Source organism: Hemiscyllium ocellatum, assembly GCF_020745735.1.
Source record: "Hemiscyllium ocellatum isolate sHemOce1 chromosome 27 unlocalized genomic scaffold, sHemOce1.pat.X.cur. SUPER_27_unloc_24, whole genome shotgun sequence".
NCBI classification, from domain to species: Eukaryota; Metazoa; Chordata; class Chondrichthyes; order Orectolobiformes; family Hemiscylliidae; genus Hemiscyllium; species Hemiscyllium ocellatum.
The window spans coordinates 260406-279198 of NW_026867492.1; the positions used below are offsets into that span (position 1 = coordinate 260406).

The following is an 18793-nucleotide window of genomic DNA, read 5'->3' on the forward strand; positions in this document are numbered from 1 at the left end:
TGCTCCCTCAGCCTCTCTGTCCCAGAGACAGGCAGTGGGACGCCATAAACACGTAGCACCATTCTCGCGTAGACACAAGCCGTTCAACCCATCGAATCCACGCCGGTTGCCTGTCTCTCTCTCTCTCTGAGGTTATTCACAATCGGTGGGATCCGTCCTAATCGTGGGGGAACTGTGTCTGAGTCGTGATGAGGTTTTTGACATGCTTGTCATTCACGTCTGAACCAGGGTAGCGAATTACTGCAGGGAATGGACGAAACCGCAAGACATTTGTTTCAACTTGACCAGCTGATTGGCATCGCAGAGAACTGGTTTTGCGATCCAGTTCAGAATAAAAACCGCCGAACAACAGAATGCCACTGAGACCTCTAAAACCACGCACCTTGCATGGAGTGGATTTGGCGAGTGCATCGATATGCTACATGCCATTCGGGTATGCAGCTGGCAGAAGAGAGCACCAATCCAAAGGAAATCAGCTTGAATAATAGCAGAGGATGGTTTCGATCCATCGACCTCTGGGTTATGGGCCCAGCACGCTCCCGCTGCGCCACTCTGCTGCCACGCTCTGAGCCCTGTCCACAGAGCGATTCAGCTTTTCATCTGGCACGCGGCTCGCACGTTCGAGACTGATGTCAAAGACCTCCGCTGCTGTCGTGTGATATGCTGTTTCGCAGACGTACGGAGGCTGTGTAAATAGAAACGTTTTTACTAAATTCCCACATTCTGTTGGTCGAACTGTGATTTCACACTGAATCACAACATGTGTCGCAGCGCAGACGGAGGCCATGCGGCCCACCTTCGCTCTGCTGGTTCTATACTTAAGTCAACGTGTGTCTATTCGTTTCATTCTCAGCGTAAATCTGCACATCTGAACGTGACCACCGAATTCCCTTTTGTGTTCATTGAATCTTCCTCTTTGTCAATGTCCGACAGGGACTTACTGACACTAACCACTCCCTGTACGAAAACGTTCTTCCTCCTGTCACTTTTACTTGTTTTCCTGGTGACCTTAAAATTCTGCCGAATCGTTGTGGACCTTTCAGGTGTGGGAACATTTTCACAACATTATTTCCTGTTTCTAGGTCCCTCATGACTTGGAAAACTTCGGTTCTCCGAGGAGAGCTGTCCCAATTTTCCAATCTACCTTCATTGCTGACATTCCCCAAACACCGCACAGCTCACGTCAACCTGTTCGACACTACATCCAACCATTTCACTTCCCTGTTTTCTGCCTTGTCCGTACTCCAGACAGCCCAACCTCGTTTCACCAAGGTGCTTTTTGAGAAAATTAATCAGGCAGTTTTGCACAAGTCAAGTTTTAGAAAAACCTCGGGCTCGTCCGGGATTTGAACCCGGGACCTCTCGCAACTCATCACAGTAAGGCACCCTAAGCGAGAATCATACGCCTAGACCAACGAGCCAGCGAGCCGGCGCGCGATGAATGCCCCACACCGCTTGAGTGACCTGAGACGTGCTCACTATGAAATACATTTGAGATTGCTCTAAGAATTGCTAGCGGCAAAGAGTTTCTCGAACAGCTGCTTCTCATTCAGTCTCCCTGCTGCTGTTTGTCACGTCCCCAGGAACCGGGCTCTCTCCACTGGCAGATAATTCAACCATTTTGTTTTGAAACTCTTCTATGACACCCGAGCGGCCAGTGACAAGCATTACCCTCCTCACCATGGGATACAGAGAACAGGAGAAGACCACGCAGATCTCCACGAGTGTATCAACTCGACTGTGCACATTGGGCCAGTATATCACTGTGAAATATTTATGTCCAAGCTTTTTTCCGGAAGCAGATGAGAAGGCGAGGTGCAGAACAGAGCGCAGTTATACGGGAAAGCTGCTAAAGACGACATTGAGTGAATAGGAGAGAGTGGGTTATGGTCCCAACACGCACCCGTTGTGCCAGGGGTTACACTTCGGGTCCACTCTTCCTTCACTCGCAACACCCCACACCCACCTCCCATAGTGCCAAGTCGCTTTCGCCTGCAACCGCCGAATGTGTAACACCTGCCCATTTACCTGCTCCCTCCTGAATATCCAAGGGCTCAAACATACCTGCCAGGTGAAGCAGCACTTTTGCCACAACCTAGTCCACTGCATTCGCTACTCACAGTGTCGTTTCCCCAATGTAGCATGAAGCATAAACTGGGTGACTGCTTCGCTGAACATCCCGGTTCTGCCCGCAGGAAAAAGGCCCTGACCTGGCGGTTGTCTGCCACTTTAACACATCACCCTGTTCCCTGACCAACATCTCTGTCTCAGGCTTGCAGCAGTGTTCTAGCTCCAGATGAAAGAACAACAACTCATTTTCCACTTGGAGACCTTACAGCCCTCCGGTCTTCAATATCGAGTTCCATAACTTTAGGGCCTGAACTCCCCCATGTCCTTGACCCCTACCACACAAACGACTCCTTGTTATCACCTCGTCTGCTATGACACACTACGTATTGTTAGCCACTAACAGTCTCCATGAGCAGCTATTCGCCCTCTCACGCGGATCGTTATTCACTCCTACGTCCTTCCTATTGTTCTCTCTCTCTGAGCTGGCGGCAAACACAGCAATGTACATTGGAGACTCTGAGCCAGCTGAAAGTTGCTCAGTGTGAAGTACATTCCACATTGCTCCAAGAATTGCAAGCAGCAAAGCGTTTCCAGAACTTCTGCTTGTCATTTTGTCCCCGGGGCGATGATGTTTGTCTCATCCCCAGGAACTGGACTATCTCCACTCCTCGATAATTAAACCAATTTATTTCTACTTGCACGTTGTTCTGGGGGTGGGGGTGGGGGTGGGGTGGGGCGGGGTGTAGGGTGGGGGCGGGTAGAGTCTCTCTCTCTCTCTCTCTCTCACTCTCTGAAACCGTTGGGGTGAGAGGTGTCAGTTGCATTAATGCGGGGAACATGAACAACTTTGATTGTGAACTTTCTCCAAAGGTCTGTTATCGGAGCGATAGAAAGATGCTGTGCTGGCAGGACAGAGAGAAATGGACACCGAGGACTCTTCGCCCAGGTAAATTCACATTGTTGTGCAGCCTTCTTGGTGTTCAGAAATCGTCTTCACGCAGCAATCTTACGGAAAGTCTATTGCAAAGTGGGCATCGCTTTCTTTGTTGCTACCGCGCAGCAGTTAACATCTGAGCCCCAAGTGTCCCAGATGAAGAGACTCCGAGTGAAACCTTCACTCACTGAGAGTCCTCCCCACGGCCCTGAGCTGAGGGACTGCAGGCAGTCCAACACGGAAGGGACGGTTAAAAATGAACCAGTTTTGCTCCCTCAGCCTCTCTGTCCCAGAGACAGGCAGTGGGACGCCATAAACACGTAGCACCATTCTCGCGTAGACACAAGCCGTTCAACCCATCGAATCCACGCCGATTGCCTGTCTCTCTCTCTCTCTCTCTCTCTGAGGTTATTCACAATCGGTGGGATCCGTCCTAATCGTGGGGGAACTGTGTCTGAGTCGTGATGAGGTTTTTGACATGCTTGTCATTCACGTCTGAACCAGGGTAGCGAATTACTGCAGGGAATGGACGAAACCGCAAGACATTTGTTTCAACTTGACCAGCTGATTGGCATCGCAGAGAACTGGTTTTGCGATCCAGTTCAGAATAAAAACCGCCGAACAACAGAATGCCACTGAGACCTCTAAAACCACGCACCTTGCATGGAGTGGATTTGGCGAGTGCATCGATATGCTACATGCCATTCGGGTATGCAGCTGGCAGAAGAGAGCACCAATCCAAAGGAAATCAGCTCGAGGTGACATTGAATAATAGCAGAGGATGGTTTCGATCCATCGACCTCTGGGTTATGGGCCCAGCACGCTCCCGCTGCGCCACTCTGCTGCCACGCTCTGAGCCCTGTCCACAGAGCGATTCAGCTTTTCATCTGGCACGCGGCTCGCACGTTCGAGACTGATGTCAAAGACCTCCGCTGCTGTCGTGTGATATGCTGTTTCGCAGACGTACGGAGGCTGTGTAAATAGAAACGTTTTTACTAAATTCCCACATTCTGTTGGTCGAACTGTGATTTCACACTGAATCACAACATGTGTCGCAGCGCAGACGGAGGCCATGCGGCCCACCTTCGCTCTGCTGGTTCTATACTTAAGTCAACGTGTGTCTATTCGTTTCATTCTCAGCGTAAATCTGCACATCTGAACGTGACCACCGAATTCCCTTTTGTGTTCATTGAATCTTCCTCTTTGTCAATGTCCGACAGGGACTTACTGACACTAACCACTCCCTGTACGAAAACGTTCTTCCTCCTGTCACTTTTACTTGTTTTCCTGGTGACCTTAAAATTCTGCCGAATCGTTGTGGACCTTTCAGGTGTGGGAACATTTTCACAACATTATTTCCTGTTTCTAGGTCCCTCATGACTTGGAAAACTTCGGTTCTCCGAGGAGAGCTGTCCCAATTTTCCAATCTACCTTCATTGCTGACATTCCCCAAACACCGCACAGCTCACGTCAACCTGTTCGACACTACATCCAACCATTTCACTTCCCTGTTTTCTGCCTTGTCCGTACTCCAGACAGCCCAACCTCGTTTCACCAAGGTGCTTTTTGAGAAAATTAATCAGGCAGTTTTGCACAAGTCAAGTTTTAGAAAAACCTCGGGCTCGTCCGGGATTTGAACCCGGGACCTCTCGCAACTCATCACAGTAAGGCACCCTAAGCGAGAATCATACGCCTAGACCAACGAGCCAGCGAGCCGGCGCGCGATGAATGCCCCACACCGCTTGAGTGACCTGAGACGTGCTCACTATGAAATACATTTGAGATTGCTCTAAGAATTGCTAGCGGCAAAGAGTTTCTCGAACAGCTGCTTCTCATTCAGTCTCCCTGCTGCTGTTTGTCACGTCCCCAGGAACCGGGCTCTCTCCACTGGCAGATAATTCAACCATTTTGTTTTGAAACTCTTCTATGACACCCGAGCGGCCAGTGACAAGCATTACCCTCCTCACCATGGGATACAGAGAACAGGAGAAGACCACGCAGATCTCCACGAGTGTATCAACTCGACTGTGCACATTGGGCCAGTATATCACTGTGAAATATTTATGTCCAAGCTTTTTTCCGGAAGCAGATGAGAAGGCGAGGTGCAGAACAGAGCGCAGTTATACGGGAAAGCTGCTAAAGACGACATTGAGTGAATAGGAGAGAGTGGGTTATGGTCCCAACACGCACCCGTTGTGCCAGGGGTTACACTTCGGGTCCACTCTTCCTTCACTCGCAACACCCCACACCCACCTCCCATAGTGCCAAGTCGCTTTCGCCTGCAACCGCCGAATGTGTAACACCTGCCCATTTACCTGCTCCCTCCTGAATATCCAAGGGCTCAAACATACCTGCCAGGTGAAGCAGCACTTTTGCCACAACCTAGTCCACTGCATTCGCTACTCACAGTGTCGTTTCCCCAATGTAGCATGAAGCATAAACTGGGTGACTGCTTCGCTGAACATCCCGGTTCTGCCCGCAGGAAAAAGGCCCTGACCTGGCGGTTGTCTGCCACTTTAACACATCACCCTGTTCCCTGACCAACATCTCTGTCTCAGGCTTGCAGCAGTGTTCTAGCTCCAGATGAAAGAACAACAACTCATTTTCCACTTGGAGACCTTACAGCCCTCCGGTCTTCAATATCGAGTTCCATAACTTTAGGGCCTGAACTCCCCCATGTCCTTGACCCCTACCACACAAACGACTCCTTGTTATCACCTCGTCTGCTATGACACACTACGTATTGTTAGCCACTAACAGTCTCCATGAGCAGCTATTCGCCCTCTCACGCGGATCGTTATTCACTCCTACGTCCTTCCTATTGTTCTCTCTCTCTGAGCTGGCGGCAAACACAGCAATGTACATTGGAGACTCTGAGCCAGCTGAAAGTTGCTCAGTGTGAAGTACATTCCACATTGCTCCAAGAATTGCAAGCAGCAAAGCGTTTCCAGAACTTCTGCTTGTCATTTTGTCCCCGGGGCGATGATGTTTGTCTCATCCCCAGGAACTGGACTATCTCCACTCCTCGATAATTAAACCAATTTATTTCTACTTGCACGTTGTTCTGGGGGTGGGGGTGGGGGTGGGGTGGGGCGGGGTGTAGGGTGGGGGCGGGTAGAGTCTCTCTCTCTCTCTCTCTCTCACTCTCTGAAACCGTTGGGGTGAGAGGTGTCAGTTGCATTAATGCGGGGAACATGAACAACTTTGATTGTGAACTTTCTCCAAAGGTCTGTTATCGGAGCGATAGAAAGATGCTGTGCTGGCAGGACAGAGAGAAATGGACACCGAGGACTCTTCGCCCAGGTAAATTCACATTGTTGTGCAGCCTTCTTGGTGTTCAGAAATCGTCTTCACGCAGCAATCTTACGGAAAGTCTATTGCAAAGTGGGCATCGCTTTCTTTGTTGCTACCGCGCAGCAGTTAACATCTGAGCCCCAAGTGTCGCAGATGAAGAGACTCCGAGTGAAACCTTCACTCACTGAGAGTCCTCCCCACGGCCCTGAGCTGAGGGACTGCAGGCAGTCCAACACGGAAGGGACGGTTAAAAATGAACCAGTTTTGCTCCCTCAGCCTCTCTGTCCCAGAGACAGGCAGTGGGACGCCATAAACACGTAGCACCATTCTCGCGTAGACACAAGCCGTTCAACCCATCGAATCCACGCCGGTTGCCTGTCTCTCTCTCTCTCTCTCTCTGAGGTTATTCACAATCGGTGGGATCCGTCCTAATCGTGGGGGAACTGTGTCTGAGTCGTGATGAGGTTTTTGACATGCTTGTCATTCACGTCTGAACCAGGGTAGCGAATTACTGCAGGGAATGGACGAAACCGCAAGACATTTGTTTCAACTTGACCAGCTGATTGGCATCGCAGAGAACTGGTTTTGCGATCCAGTTCAGAATAAAAACCGCCGAACAACAGAATGCCACTGAGACCTCTAAAACCACGCACCTTGCATGGAGTGGATTTGGCGAGTGCATCGATATGCTACATGCCATTCGGGTATGCAGCTGGCAGAAGAGAGCACCAATCCAAAGGAAATCAGCTCGAGGTGACATTGAATAATAGCAGAGGATGGTTTCGATCCATCGACCTCTGGGTTACGGGCCCAGCACGCTCCCGCTGCGCCACTCTGCTGCCACGCTCTGAGCCCTGTCCACAGAGCGATTCAGCTTTTCATCTGGCACGCGGCTCGCACGTTCGAGACTGATGTCAAAGACCTCCGCTGCTGTCGTGTGATATGCTGTTTCGCAGACGTACGGAGGCTGTGTAAATAGAAACGTTTTTACTAAATTCCCACATTCTGTTGGTCGAACTGTGATTTCACACTGAATCACAACATGTGTCGCAGCGCAGACGGAGGCCATGCGGCCCACCTTCGCTCTGCTGGTTCTATACTTAAGTCAACGTGTGTCTATTCGTTTCATTCTCAGCGTAAATCTGCACATCTGAACGTGACCACCGAATTCCCTTTTGTGTTCATTGAATCTTCCTCTTTGTCAATGTCCGACAGGGACTTACTGACACTAACCACTCCCTGTACGAAAACGTTCTTCCTCCTGTCACTTTTACTTGTTTTCCTGGTGACCTTAAAATTCTGCCGAATCGTTGTGGACCTTTCAGGTGTGGGAACATTTTCACAACATTATTTCCTGTTTCTAGGTCCCTCATGACTTGGAAAACTTCGGTTCTCCGAGGAGAGCTGTCCCAATTTTCCAATCTACCTTCATTGCTGACATTCCCCAAACACCGCACAGCTCACGTCAACCTGTTCGACACTACATCCAACCATTTCACTTCCCTGTTTTCTGCCTTGTCCGTACTCCAGACAGCCCAACCTCGTTTCACCAAGGTGCTTTTTGAGAAAATTAATCAGGCAGTTTTGCACAAGTCAAGTTTTAGAAAAACCTCGGGCTCGTCCGGGATTTGAACCCGGGACCTCTCGCAACTCATCACAGTAAGGCACCCTAAGCGAGAATCATACGCCTAGACCAACGAGCCAGCGAGCCGGCGCGCGATGAATGCCCCACACCGCTTGAGTGACCTGAGACGTGCTCACTATGAAATACATTTGAGATTGCTCTAAGAATTGCTAGCGGCAAAGAGTTTCTCGAACAGCTGCTTCTCATTCAGTCTCCCTGCTGCTGTTTGTCACGTCCCCAGGAACCGGGCTCTCTCCACTGGCAGATAATTCAACCATTTTGTTTTGAAACTCTTCTATGACACCCGAGCGGCCAGTGACAAGCATTACCCTCCTCACCATGGGATACAGAGAACAGGAGAAGACCACGCAGATCTCCACGAGTGTATCAACTCGACTGTGCACATTGGGCCAGTATATCACTGTGAAATATTTATGTCCAAGCTTTTTTCCGGAAGCAGATGAGAAGGCGAGGTGCAGAACAGAGCGCAGTTATACGGGAAAGCTGCTAAAGACGACATTGAGTGAATAGGAGAGAGTGGGTTATGGTCCCAACACGCACCCGTTGTGCCAGGGGTTACACTTCGGGTCCACTCTTCCTTCACTCGCAACACCCCACACCCACCTCCCATAGTGCCAAGTCGCTTTCGCCTGCAACCGCCGAATGTGTAACACCTGCCCATTTACCTGCTCCCTCCTGAATATCCAAGGGCTCAAACATACCTGCCAGGTGAAGCAGCACTTTTGCCACAACCTAGTCCACTGCATTCGCTACTCACAGTGTCGTTTCCCCAATGTAGCATGAAGCATAAACTGGGTGACTGCTTCGCTGAACATCCCGGTTCTGCCCGCAGGAAAAAGGCCCTGACCTGGCGGTTGTCTGCCACTTTAACACATCACCCTGTTCCCTGACCAACATCTCTGTCTCAGGCTTGCAGCAGTGTTCTAGCTCCAGATGAAAGAACAACAACTCATTTTCCACTTGGAGACCTTACAGCCCTCCGGTCTTCAATATCGAGTTCCATAACTTTAGGGCCTGAACTCCCCCATGTCCTTGACCCCTACCACACAAACGACTCCTTGTTATCACCTCGTCTGCTATGACACACTACGTATTGTTAGCCACTAACAGTCTCCATGAGCAGCTATTCGCCCTCTCACGCGGATCGTTATTCACTCCTACGTCCTTCCTATTGTTCTCTCTCTCTGAGCTGGCGGCAAACACAGCAATGTACATTGGAGACTCTGAGCCAGCTGAAAGTTGCTCAGTGTGAAGTACATTCCACATTGCTCCAAGAATTGCAAGCAGCAAAGCGTTTCCAGAACTTCTGCTTGTCATTTTGTCCCCGGGGCGATGATGTTTGTCTCATCCCCAGGAACTGGACTATCTCCACTCCTCGATAATTAAACCAATTTATTTCTACTTGCACGTTGTTCTGGGGGTGGGGTGGGGTGGGGGTGGGGTGGGGCGGGGTGTAGGGTGGGGGCGGGTAGAGTCTCTCTCTCTCTCTCTCTCTCACTCTCTGAAACCGTTGGGGTGAGAGGTGTCAGTTGCATTAATGCGGGGAACATGAACAACTTTGATTGTGAACTTTCTCCAAAGGTCTGTTATCGGAGCGATAGAAAGATGCTGTGCTGGCAGGACAGAGAGAAATGGACACCGAGGACTCTTCGCCCAGGTAAATTCACATTGTTGTGCAGCCTTCTTGGTGTTCAGAAATCGTCTTCACGCAGCAATCTTACGGAAAGTCTATTGCAAAGTGGGCATCGCTTTCTTTGTTGCTACCGCGCAGCAGTTAACATCTGAGCCCCAAGTGTCGCAGATGAAGAGACTCCGAGTGAAACCTTCACTCACTGAGAGTCCTCCCCACGGCCCTGAGCTGAGGGACTGCAGGCAGTCCAACACGGAAGGGACGGTTAAAAATGAACCAGTTTTGCTCCCTCAGCCTCTCTGTCCCAGAGACAGGCAGTGGGACGCCATAAACACGTAGCACCATTCTCGCGTAGACACAAGCCGTTCAACCCATCGAATCCACGCCGGTTGCCTGTCTCTCTCTCTCTCTCTCTCTCTCTGAGGTTATTCACAATCGGTGGGATCCGTCCTAATCGTGGGGGAACTGTGTCTGAGTCGTGATGAGGTTTTTGACATGCTTGTCATTCACGTCTGAACCAGGGTAGCGAATTACTGCAGGGAATGGACGAAACCGCAAGACATTTGTTTCAACTTGACCAGCTGATTGGCATCGCAGAGAACTGGTTTTGCGATCCAGTTCAGAATAAAAACCGCCGAACAACAGAATGCCACTGAGACCTCTAAAACCACGCACCTTGCATGGAGTGGATTTGGCGAGTGCATCGATATGCTACATGCCATTCGGGTATGCAGCTGGCAGAAGAGAGCACCAATCCAAAGGAAATCAGCTCGAGGTGACATTGAATAATAGCAGAGGATGGTTTCGATCCATCGACCTCTGGGTTACGGGCCCAGCACGCTCCCGCTGCGCCACTCTGCTGCCACGCTCTGAGCCCTGTCCACAGAGCGATTCAGCTTTTCATCTGGCACGCGGCTCGCACGTTCGAGACTGATGTCAAAGACCTCCGCTGCTGTCGTGTGATATGCTGTTTCGCAGACGTACGGAGGCTGTGTAAATAGAAACGTTTTTACTAAATTCCCACATTCTGTTGGTCGAACTGTGATTTCACACTGAATCACAACATGTGTCGCAGCGCAGACGGAGGCCATGCGGCCCACCTTCGCTCTGCTGGTTCTATACTTAAGTCAACGTGTGTCTATTCGTTTCATTCTCAGCGTAAATCTGCACATCTGAACGTGACCACCGAATTCCCTTTTGTGTTCATTGAATCTTCCTCTTTGTCAATGTCCGACAGGGACTTACTGACACTAACCACTCCCTGTACGAAAACGTTCTTCCTCCTGTCACTTTTACTTGTTTTCCTGGTGACCTTAAAATTCTGCCGAATCGTTGTGGACCTTTCAGGTGTGGGAACATTTTCACAACATTATTTCCTGTTTCTAGGTCCCTCATGACTTGGAAAACTTCGGTTCTCCGAGGAGAGCTGTCCCAATTTTCCAATCTACCTTCATTGCTGACATTCCCCAAACACCGCACAGCTCACGTCAACCTGTTCGACACTACATCCAACCATTTCACTTCCCTGTTTTCTGCCTTGTCCGTACTCCAGACAGCCCAACCTCGTTTCACCAAGGTGCTTTTTGAGAAAATTAATCAGGCAGTTTTGCACAAGTCAAGTTTTAGAAAAACCTCGGGCTCGTCCGGGATTTGAACCCGGGACCTCTCGCAACTCATCACAGTAAGGCACCCTAAGCGAGAATCATACGCCTAGACCAACGAGCCAGCGAGCCGGCGCGCGATGAATGCCCCACACCGCTTGAGTGACCTGAGACGTGCTCACTATGAAATACATTTGAGATTGCTCTAAGAATTGCTAGCGGCAAAGAGTTTCTCGAACAGCTGCTTCTCATTCAGTCTCCCTGCTGCTGTTTGTCACGTCCCCAGGAACCGGGCTCTCTCCACTGGCAGATAATTCAACCATTTTGTTTTGAAACTCTTCTATGACACCCGAGCGGCCAGTGACAAGCATTACCCTCCTCACCATGGGATACAGAGAACAGGAGAAGACCACGCAGATCTCCACGAGTGTATCAACTCGACTGTGCACATTGGGCCAGTATATCACTGTGAAATATTTATGTCCAAGCTTTTTTCCGGAAGCAGATGAGAAGGCGAGGTGCAGAACAGAGCGCAGTTATACGGGAAAGCTGCTAAAGACGACATTGAGTGAATAGGAGAGAGTGGGTTATGGTCCCAACACGCACCCGTTGTGCCAGGGGTTACACTTCGGGTCCACTCTTCCTTCACTCGCAACACCCCACACCCACCTCCCATAGTGCCAAGTCGCTTTCGCCTGCAACCGCCGAATGTGTAACACCTGCCCATTTACCTGCTCCCTCCTGAATATCCAAGGGCTCAAACATACCTGCCAGGTGAAGCAGCACTTTTGCCACAACCTAGTCCACTGCATTCGCTACTCACAGTGTCGTTTCCCCAATGTAGCATGAAGCATAAACTGGGTGACTGCTTCGCTGAACATCCCGGTTCTGCCCGCAGGAAAAAGGCCCTGACCTGGCGGTTGTCTGCCACTTTAACACATCACCCTGTTCCCTGACCAACATCTCTGTCTCAGGCTTGCAGCAGTGTTCTAGCTCCAGATGAAAGAACAACAACTCATTTTCCACTTGGAGACCTTACAGCCCTCCGGTCTTCAATATCGAGTTCCATAACTTTAGGGCCTGAACTCCCCCATGTCCTTGACCCCTACCACACAAACGACTCCTTGTTATCACCTCGTCTGCTATGACACACTACGTATTGTTAGCCACTAACAGTCTCCATGAGCAGCTATTCGCCCTCTCACGCGGATCGTTATTCACTCCTACGTCCTTCCTATTGTTCTCTCTCTCTGAGCTGGCGGCAAACACAGCAATGTACATTGGAGACTCTGAGCCAGCTGAAAGTTGCTCAGTGTGAAGTACATTCCACATTGCTCCAAGAATTGCAAGCAGCAAAGCGTTTCCAGAACTTCTGCTTGTCATTTTGTCCCCGGGGCGATGATGTTTGTCTCATCCCCAGGAACTGGACTATCTCCACTCCTCGATAATTAAACCAATTTATTTCTACTTGCACGTTGTTCTGGGGGTGGGGGTGGGGGTGGGGTGGGGCGGGGTGTAGGGTGGGGGCGGGTAGAGTCTCTCTCTCTCTCTCTCTCTCACTCTCTGAAACCGTTGGGGTGAGAGGTGTCAGTTGCATTAATGCGGGGAACATGAACAACTTTGATTGTGAACTTTCTCCAAAGGTCTGTTATCGGAGCGATAGAAAGATGCTGTGCTGGCAGGACAGAGAGAAATGGACACCGAGGACTCTTCGCCCAGGTAAATTCACATTGTTGTGCAGCCTTCTTGGTGTTCAGAAATCGTCTTCACGCAGCAATCTTACGGAAAGTCTATTGCAAAGTGGGCATCGCTTTCTTTGTTGCTACCGCGCAGCAGTTAACATCTGAGCCCCAAGTGTCGCAGATGAAGAGACTCCGAGTGAAACCTTCACTCACTGAGAGTCCTCCCCACGGCCCTGAGCTGAGGGACTGCAGGCAGTCCAACACGGAAGGGACGGTTAAAAATGAACCAGTTTTGCTCCCTCAGCCTCTCTGTCCCAGAGACAGGCAGTGGGACGCCATAAACACGTAGCACCATTCTCGCGTAGACACAAGCCGTTCAACCCATCGAATCCACGCCGGTTGCCTGTCTCTCTCTCTCTCTCTCTCTCTCTCTGAGGTTATTCACAATCGGTGGGATCCGTCCTAATCGTGGGGGAACTGTGTCTGAGTCGTGATGAGGTTTTTGACATGCTTGTCATTCACGTCTGAACCAGGGTAGCGAATTACTGCAGGGAATGGACGAAACCGCAAGACATTTGTTTCAACTTGACCAGCTGATTGGCATCGCAGAGAACTGGTTTTGCGATCCAGTTCAGAATAAAAACCGCCGAACAACAGAATGCCACTGAGACCTCTAAAACCACGCACCTTGCATGGAGTGGATTTGGCGAGTGCATCGATATGCTACATGCCATTCGGGTATGCAGCTGGCAGAAGAGAGCACCAATCCAAAGGAAATCAGCTCGAGGTGACATTGAATAATAGCAGAGGATGGTTTCGATCCATCGACCTCTGGGTTACGGGCCCAGCACGCTCCCGCTGCGCCACTCTGCTGCCACGCTCTGAGCCCTGTCCACAGAGCGATTCAGCTTTTCATCTGGCACGCGGCTCGCACGTTCGAGACTGATGTCAAAGACCTCCGCTGCTGTCGTGTGATATGCTGTTTCGCAGACGTACGGAGGCTGTGTAAATAGAAACGTTTTTACTAAATTCCCACATTCTGTTGGTCGAACTGTGATTTCACACTGAATCACAACATGTGTCGCAGCGCAGACGGAGGCCATGCGGCCCACCTTCGCTCTGCTGGTTCTATACTTAAGTCAACGTGTGTCTATTCGTTTCATTCTCAGCGTAAATCTGCACATCTGAACGTGACCACCGAATTCCCTTTTGTGTTCATTGAATCTTCCTCTTTGTCAATGTCCGACAGGGACTTACTGACACTAACCACTCCCTGTACGAAAACGTTCTTCCTCCTGTCACTTTTACTTGTTTTCCTGGTGACCTTAAAATTCTGCCGAATCGTTGTGGACCTTTCAGGTGTGGGAACATTTTCACAACATTATTTCCTGTTTCTAGGTCCCTCATGACTTGGAAAACTTCGGTTCTCCGAGGAGAGCTGTCCCAATTTTCCAATCTACCTTCATTGCTGACATTCCCCAAACACCGCACAGCTCACGTCAACCTGTTCGACACTACATCCAACCATTTCACTTCCCTGTTTTCTGCCTTGTCCGTACTCCAGACAGCCCAACCTCGTTTCACCAAGGTGCTTTTTGAGAAAATTAATCAGGCAGTTTTGCACAAGTCAAGTTTTAGAAAAACCTCGGGCTCGTCCGGGATTTGAACCCGGGACCTCTCGCAACTCATCACAGTAAGGCACCCTAAGCGAGAATCATACGCCTAGACCAACGAGCCAGCGAGCCGGCGCGCGATGAATGCCCCACACCGCTTGAGTGACCTGAGACGTGCTCACTATGAAATACATTTGAGATTGCTCTAAGAATTGCTAGCGGCAAAGAGTTTCTCGAACAGCTGCTTCTCATTCAGTCTCCCTGCTGCTGTTTGTCACGTCCCCAGGAACCGGGCTCTCTCCACTGGCAGATAATTCAACCATTTTGTTTTGAAACTCTTCTATGACACCCGAGCGGCCAGTGACAAGCATTACCCTCCTCACCATGGGATACAGAGAACAGGAGAAGACCACGCAGATCTCCACGAGTGTATCAACTCGACTGTGCACATTGGGCCAGTATATCACTGTGAAATATTTATGTCCAAGCTTTTTTCCGGAAGCAGATGAGAAGGCGAGGTGCAGAACAGAGCGCAGTTATACGGGAAAGCTGCTAAAGACGACATTGAGTGAATAGGAGAGAGTGGGTTATGGTCCCAACACGCACCCGTTGTGCCAGGGGTTACACTTCGGGTCCACTCTTCCTTCACTCGCAACACCCCACACCCACCTCCCATAGTGCCAAGTCGCTTTCGCCTGCAACCGCCGAATGTGTAACACCTGCCCATTTACCTGCTCCCTCCTGAATATCCAAGGGCTCAAACATACCTGCCAGGTGAAGCAGCACTTTTGCCACAACCTAGTCCACTGCATTCGCTACTCACAGTGTCGTTTCCCCAATGTAGCATGAAGCATAAACTGGGTGACTGCTTCGCTGAACATCCCGGTTCTGCCCGCAGGAAAAAGGCCCTGACCTGGCGGTTGTCTGCCACTTTAACACATCACCCTGTTCCCTGACCAACATCTCTGTCTCAGGCTTGCAGCAGTGTTCTAGCTCCAGATGAAAGAACAACAACTCATTTTCCACTTGGAGACCTTACAGCCCTCCGGTCTTCAATATCGAGTTCCATAACTTTAGGGCCTGAACTCCCCCATGTCCTTGACCCCTACCACACAAACGACTCCTTGTTATCACCTCGTCTGCTATGACACACTACGTATTGTTAGCCACTAACAGTCTCCATGAGCAGCTATTCGCCCTCTCACGCGGATCGTTATTCACTCCTACGTCCTTCCTATTGTTCTCTCTCTCTGAGCTGGCGGCAAACACAGCAATGTACATTGGAGACTCTGAGCCAGCTGAAAGTTGCTCAGTGTGAAGTACATTCCACATTGCTCCAAGAATTGCAAGCAGCAAAGCGTTTCCAGAACTTCTGCTTGTCATTTTGTCCCCGGGGCGATGATGTTTGTCTCATCCCCAGGAACTGGACTATCTCCACTCCTCGATAATTAAACCAATTTATTTCTACTTGCACGTTGTTCTGGGGGGGGGGGGGGGTGGGGTGGGGCGGGGTGTAGGGGGGGGGCGGGTAGAGTCTCTCTCTCTCTCTCTCTCTCACTCTCTGAAACCGTTGGGGTGAGAGGTGTCAGTTGCATTAATGCGGGGAACATGAACAACTTTGATTGTGAACTTTCTCCAAAGGTCTGTTATCGGAGCGATAGAAAGATGCTGTGCTGGCAGGACAGAGAGAAATGGACACCGAGGACTCTTCGCCCAGGTAAATTCACATTGTTGTGCAGCCTTCTTGGTGTTCAGAAATCGTCTTCACGCAGCAATCTTACGGAAAGTCTATTGCAAAGTGGGCATCGCTTTCTTTGTTGCTACCGCGCAGCAGTTAACATCTGAGCCCCAAGTGTCGCAGATGAAGAGACTCCGAGTGAAACCTTCACTCACTGAGAGTCCTCCCCACGGCCCTGAGCTGAGGGACTGCAGGCAGTCCAACACGGAAGGGACGGTTAAAAATGAACCAGTTTTGCTCCCTCAGCCTCTCTGTCCCAGAGACAGGCAGTGGGACGCCATAAACACGTAGCACCATTCTCGCGTAGACACAAGCCGTTCAACCCATCGAATCCACGCCGGTTGCCTGTCTCTCTCTCTCTCTCTCTCTCTCTCTGAGGTTATTCACAATCGGTGGGATCCGTCCTAATCGTGGGGGAACTGTGTCTGAGTCGTGATGAGGTTTTTGACATGCTTGTCATTCACGTCTGAACCAGGGTAGCGAATTACTGCAGGGAATGGACGAAACCGCAAGACATTTGTTTCAACTTGACCAGCTGATTGGCATCGCAGAGAACTGGTTTTGCGATCCAGTTCAGAATAAAAACCGCCGAACAACAGAATGCCACTGAGACCTCTAAAACCACGCACCTTGCATGGAGTGGATTTGGCGAGTGCATCGATATGCTACATGCCATTCGGGTATGCAGCTGGCAGAAGAGAGCACCAATCCAAAGGAAATCAGCTCGAGGTGACATTGAATAATAGCAGAGGATGGTTTCGATCCATCGACCTCTGGGTTACGGGCCCAGCACGCTCCCGCTGCGCCACTCTGCTGCCACGCTCTGAGCCCTGTCCACAGAGCGATTCAGCTTTTCATCTGGCACGCGGCTCGCACGTTCGAGACTGATGTCAAAGACCTCCGCTGCTGTCGTGTGATATGCTGTTTCGCAGACGTACGGAGGCTGTGTAAATAGAAACGTTTTTACTAAATTCCCACATTCTGTTGGTCGAACTGTGATTTCACACTGAATCACAACATGTGTCGCAGCGCAGACGGAGGCCATGCGGCCCACCTTCGCTCTGCTGGTTCTATACTTAAGTCAACGTGTGTCTATTCGTTTCATTCTCAGCGTAAATCTGCACATCTGAACGTGACCACCGAATTCCCTTTTGTGTTCATTGAATCTTCCTCTTTGTCAATGTCCGACAGGGACTTACTGACACTAACCACTCCCTGTACGAAAACGTTCTTCCTCCTGTCACTTTTACTTGTTTTCCTGGTGACCTTAAAATTCTGCCGAATCGTTGTGGACCTTTCAGGTGTGGGAACATTTTCACAACATTATTTCCTGTTTCTAGGTCCCTCATGACTTGGAAAACTTCGGTTCTCCGAGGAGAGCTGTCCCAATTTTCCAATCTACCTTCATTGCTGACATTCCCCAAACACCGCACAGCTCACGTCAACCTGTTCGACACTACATCCAACCATTTCACTTCCCTGTTTTCTGCCTTGTCCGTACTCCAGACAGCCCAACCTCGTTTCACCAAGGTGCTTTTTGAGAAAATTAATCAGGCAGTTTTGCACAAGTCAAGTTTTAGAAAAACCTCGGGCTCGTCCGGGATTTGAACCCGGGACCTCTCGCAACTCATCACAGTAAGGCACCCTAAGCGAGAATCATACGCCTAGACCAACGAGCCAGCGAGCCGGCGCGCGATGAATGCCCCACACCGCTTGAGTGACCTGAGACGTGCTCACTATGAAATACATTTGAGATTGCTCTAAGAATTGCTAGCGGCAAAGAGTTTCTCGAACAGCTGCTTCTCATTCAGTCTCCCTGCTGCTGTTTGTCACGTCCCCAGGAACCGGGCTCTCTCCACTGGCAGATAATTCAACCATTTTGTTTTGAAACTCTTCTATGACACCCGAGCGGCCAGTGACAAGCATTACCCTCCTCACCATGGGATACAGAGAACAGGAGAAGACCACGCAGATCTCCACGAGTGTATCAACTCGACTGTGCACATTGGGCCAGTATATCACTGTGAAATATTTATGTCCAAGCTTTTTTCCGGAAGCAGATGAGAAGGCGAGGTGCAGAACAGAGCGCAGTTATACGGGAAAGCTGCTAAAGACGACATTGAGTGAATAGGAGAGAGTGGGTTATGGTCCCAACACGCACCCGTTGTGCCAGGGGTTACACTTCGGGTCCACTCTTCCTTCACTCGCAACACCCCACACCCACCTCCCATAGTGCCAAGTCGCTTTCGCCTGCAACCGCCGAATGTGTAACACCTGCCCATTTACCTGCTCCCTCCTGAATATCCAAGGGCTCAAACATACCTGCCAGGTGAAGCAGCACTTTTGCCACAACCTAGTCCACTGCATTCGCTACTCACAGTGTCGTTTCCCCAATGTAGCATGAAGCATAAACTGGGTGACTGCTTCGCTGAACATCCCGGTTCTGCCCGCAGGAAAAAGGCCCTGACCTGGCGGTTGTCTGCCACTTTAACACATCACCCTGTTCCCTGACCAACATCTCTGTCTCAGGCTTGCAGCAGTGTTCTAGCTCCAGATGAAAGAACAACAACTCATTTTCCACTTGGA

The 18793-nt window shown here is 50.3% G+C and overlaps 2 non-coding genes across 2 annotated transcripts; both read right to left on the reverse strand.

Moving 5' to 3' along the window:
• Nucleotides 1–485: 485 nt before the first annotated feature.
• Nucleotides 486–557, reverse strand: trnam-cau (transfer RNA methionine (anticodon CAU)). The gene has a single exon. It is a non-coding gene; the product is annotated as a tRNA-Met (tRNA).
• A 3219-nt stretch (nucleotides 558–3776) lies between these two features.
• On the reverse strand, nucleotides 3777–3848 carry trnam-cau (transfer RNA methionine (anticodon CAU)). Its single transcript has one exon. It is a non-coding gene; the product is annotated as a tRNA-Met (tRNA).
• Nucleotides 3849–18793: the final 14945 nt, after the last annotated feature.